Source organism: Ovis aries, chromosome 2 (genome assembly GCF_016772045.2).
Source record: "Ovis aries strain OAR_USU_Benz2616 breed Rambouillet chromosome 2, ARS-UI_Ramb_v3.0, whole genome shotgun sequence".
NCBI lineage: Eukaryota > Metazoa > Chordata > Mammalia > Artiodactyla > Bovidae > Ovis > Ovis aries.
Window position 1 is genome coordinate 127,618,831 of NC_056055.1, and position 4,586 is coordinate 127,623,416.

Sequence of the window (4,586 nt, forward strand, 5' to 3'; positions counted from 1 at the left end):
TAGTAATCAATAACCAATGGTAAATAACAGAAAAGTTGACCAGTAAGTTTACCTTTCCACCAAACAACAGAGAAACCTTAAAAAAATTTTTAACTGATATTTTATTTTTAAACATTTTAGAAATAGACTTTATATTTAGTAATTAAAATTTAAAACATCTTGAAATTCAAGAAGACAACGTCTTTTTAACATTGTTTTGAAAAATCAAGCTCGTACAGGAAGACCCCTCCAAGGTTCTTCCTCTGCCAGCCAGATCTGTTCCTCAGATAACCATAGGAGAGCTATATCAGACCTTCCAGGCCTATTTGATTGCTGGGAATTTTTGTTGTTGTTGTTAAATCCTGATGGTCTAGCAGTGGTCCAAACTTGGACCACAATCTCAGGCTTGCAAAGCTGTGGGGTTTCCACATTTGTTCTAAACTAAATCCACCACTTTATATTGGAGAAACTGTTTTTTTTCTTTCTTTCTTTTTTTTTTTTCTGTCTTATCCCAACACAAATTGCGTCTACCTGTGGGAGCAAAGCTGGTTTCCATTCTCAAGCTGGTGTTGGTGGGGGAGGTTGAGAGCAGCTCCAGGCAAGAAGGTCCAGATTCCTGCTGTTTGTACCAGAATCTCTAGGAATTTTTCAAGAATAAATGCTTCTCAAAGTGTCGTGTTGCCTTGATTGATTTCCAGTGTGATGGAATAATTGTTTTTGTTCATGTTTTCCGATGCTGTGCTTCCTTTCTGTGCAAACCAACAGGAAGTCCTCACTCTCCACATTGGTTTTGGGAAAATTAAATGAGTTGATTTATATAATTTTTTTACAGGTACCTGAAATAGTAGCCATTAAATGAATTGGCTTTTATTATTGTAATTATTACTTACTGTGCTTCTGCTATGTGTCCTAGGAATTAGGAGTACAGTAAAGAACAACAAAACAAAACAGAAAAACTAGAAACACTTACCTTCAAGAAAGAACTCACATTAGGAGCAAGATTACAATTTTAAATAAGGTGCATAGGAAAGATTTTACTGAGAAGGTTAATGCAAATAAATACAGGAAGGAGGTTAGAAAGACCTATGAGGAGGTCTGGTGTAAGGGGTGGGGAATAAGTTTTCAGACAGAGGAAATGACCAGCACTGGGAGGTGGTGCTTGGCTGACATGCGAGAAATAACAGGAGGCAAATGAAACAGGGAAATTAGGCAAGTGGGAATAATGTAGGCAATGTGATAGATGGGTAATGTGATGCTACATCATTGGTTTGGGTCCAAGAGAGAAAAGAAACCTAATATATTTCAAAGAAGAAAACTAAAATAATACGAACTGAAATTTTAAAAGGATTCCTCTGACTACAGAATGGAAACCATTATGTTTGTTAGGTAAAAATGAGAGTGGTGAGAAGGAGGCAAGAAGCTGCTGTTCATGACCCAGAACAAAGATGTGGGCTCATTACAGGTAATAGTGGTGGACAGACAGTGTCTAAACTGTGGATACCTGATCCAATAGGCATGAGTGGGAAGGGACAGCACAGAGATTGGACTCTGGATATATTCTGAAAGTAGAACTGGAAGAATTTGTTAATAGATTAGATGTGCTGTATGAAGTCCAGAGAAGAGTCGAGAATAATGCCAGAGTTTTCGGTTTTCTTAAATGTTAACGGTGTATGAGTAACTTGCTATAGTCATTTTGCAGAACACTTTGGCATTCTCTAGCAAAGCTGAGGATGCAATGCTATATTTCCCCCAGATCTCACTTGTATGTTTTTACCTTAGAGAGACTTTTGCTCTTGTGCATCAGAAGACATAAAACATTCATTGCAGCATTGTTCATAAGTGCAAAAAACCTAAAAACAGTGGCAAAAATGGATTCATAAACTGTGATTCTTATTCATGTTCATATAGCTGTTAATATAAACCTTCACTGTGAATATTAACAGGGATGAAAGATACAAATAATATTAAGCAAAATATGCAGCTGCTGCATAATGTAGCAAGACACCATTTATAGAAAGTTTAAAAAACCAGAAACTGAATAATACATTTTAGAATACACAATAAAGAATGTAGGGGAAAATATTCATCATTGTTCTAGGGAAAGGATGGAGAATTTATTTAGGAGTTAGTAATATTTTACTTCTTTAGTTGAGTTCTAAATGAACACCGATGTTCATTTGGTGATTATGGTTATGCCTAACATACATGCTTTATATATGTAATATAATCCATTTTATGAATAGAGTATTTTATAATAAAAGATTTTTAAATGTGATATGCTGCAAAAACACAGCAACCAAAACAGTTATCTGTTTTGAAGTCAGTGTGTATCAGATACTGCCACTGTAATTTCCCATTGCCATCATCTCTGGCCTGAAATATACTGAAGATGGTTTCCGTATTATAATTGCATTAAGATGAAAATAAGCAGGTTATATGATGCTGAGAACTTTGGAATAGTAATTAATCAAGGTTCTGAGCAAATGTTTAATCATCATTGTGCTACCTCTGGACTTCCCTGGTGGCTCCGACGGTAAGAGCATCTGCCTACAATGCAAGAGACCCAAGTTTGATCCCTGGGTCAGGAAGACCCCCCTTGAGAAAGAAATGGCAACCCATTCCAGAACTCTTGCCTGGCAAATCCCATGGACGGATGGAGGAGACTGGTAGGCTACAGTCCATGGGGTCACAAAGAGTCGGACATGACTGAGAGACTTCACTTTCACTCTCAGGCTACCTCTGAAACCGTATTTCATAGTTATCTCAAAAACATCCCACTGATCCTAGAGCCGTGGATGGTATGGATGACTAGGTTCTATGGTAGGTAGCTCCTGGGTCATCAGTAAAACACTTTTAAAAAGAAAAATTTCATTCAATAAGTCTTCAATTCAGGATCTGAGAACATCTGTTAAAGATTATTGTAAGAAAATTCATTCCTTTTATAAAATCTGTTTTAAACTTTAGACTTTTTATTTTATATTGAGGTATAGCTGATTAACAATGTGATAGCCTCAGGTGAAGAGTGAAGGGACTCAGCCATACATATACATGTATTCATTTCCCTCCAAATACCTCTCCCATCCAGGCTGCCACATAACATTGAGCAGAGTTCCATGTGCTAAACAGTAGATCTTTATTAGTCATCCAGTTAAAATATAACAGTGTGTACATGTCCATCCCAAACTCTCTAACTCTCCCTTCCCCTGTCCTTTCTTCTGGCAACTGTTCATTCTCTAAGTCTGTGCATCTCTTTCTCTTTTGTAAGTGCATCTGTATTATTTATTTTTAGATTCCACATATAAGGGATGTTGTACAATATTTCTTCTCTGACTTCACTCAGTACGACAATCTCTAGGTCTATCCATGTTGGGGCAAATGTCAGTATTTCATTCTTCTTCGTGGCTGAGTACTATTCCATTGCATACACGTGCCACGTCGTCTTTAGCCATTCCTCGGGATCATTCAGGTTGCTCCCATGTCTTTGCTATTGTCAACAGCGCTGCAGTGAACATGGGGTGCACGTATCCTTTTGGATCATGTTTTTCTCTGGATATATGCCCAGGAGTGGGATTGCAGAGTCATATGGTAGCTCTATTTTTATATTTTTACACATTCCTTTTTGATACAGGGTATTTTCAAAAAGTAAAGCCCTTGAATGGCAAACACAAAAAGGAAAACAAATGCTTTCTTCCATCCCAAACTCATTTTGGTTAAAGGTATCCATTTAGAGTGAGTGAATGCCTTCATTATCTATTCAGCCTTCCTTAGCATCTTAAGTCTTTGCCCAATCTCTACCTTCTTCTGTACTACTCAAGAGCAGACAGGAGATTTTAACAGAGTATGTGGCTGTCTTTCTACTGAGGCATGTGGAGGGAAATGGTGGAGAGAGTCACTTTTCTATTTCTATCTATGGATTTTCAGACAAATCACATAACTTTTCTTACCCTCGATAAATGTTATTATTGGGAAAATCATATCTTTCCTAATGAAGGAGCAAATATTTCCATAAATTCTGATCAGTCTGCATTTATGCCCCAGAGTTCTGAATGTCTATAGTGCAGCATTGAGAACAAGACATCAAGGAAATGAGAAAAGAGAGTACGTTTGATGGCCAATGGGTGAGAGATACTCCCAGTTAACCGCCAAGAAAATCCTTTACAGAAAAGAAATGTATTCTTTATAAAGTGCCACATAAGAGTCTCATTTTCACTGGTGACCTGCCTTCCTATGTCTTGAACAATGCCTGTGTCTGAAGCTGAGATGGAGGAGTAGATTAGATTTTGTTTAGAAGAGCCCCAAGTGGCAAGCACAAATATCTGTTCTCCCTTGAAGCGAAAGAGTTGTTTTTTTAAGTCACCTGAGAGTCTGGATTCTCTTTAGACATGAGAATTCCAAACTGACCTAGGTCCACTAAAACGAAAATCATAAATGAATCCCAGATCTGTTTTCTTTCCTATCTTCTCAAAGAGAATGTGTACTTGAGAAGAACTAGTTATGTCCCAGGGTGAAATCTGGGTGGTCAGTCTGGAATGGAATGCACTATGTTTCTTACTGTACTGAGTAATTTTATGATTTATTTAATATTGATTCAAACCCCAAAACACTAG

At 37.4% G+C, this 4,586-nt stretch overlaps 1 protein-coding gene across 6 annotated transcripts in view; it reads left to right on the top strand.

The window, feature by feature from the left end:
* PDE1A (phosphodiesterase 1A) overlaps positions 1-4,586 on the top strand; it is a 401,628-nt gene that overhangs the window by 359,686 nt on the left and 37,356 nt on the right. The gene's annotated exons all lie outside the window — the stretch shown is intronic.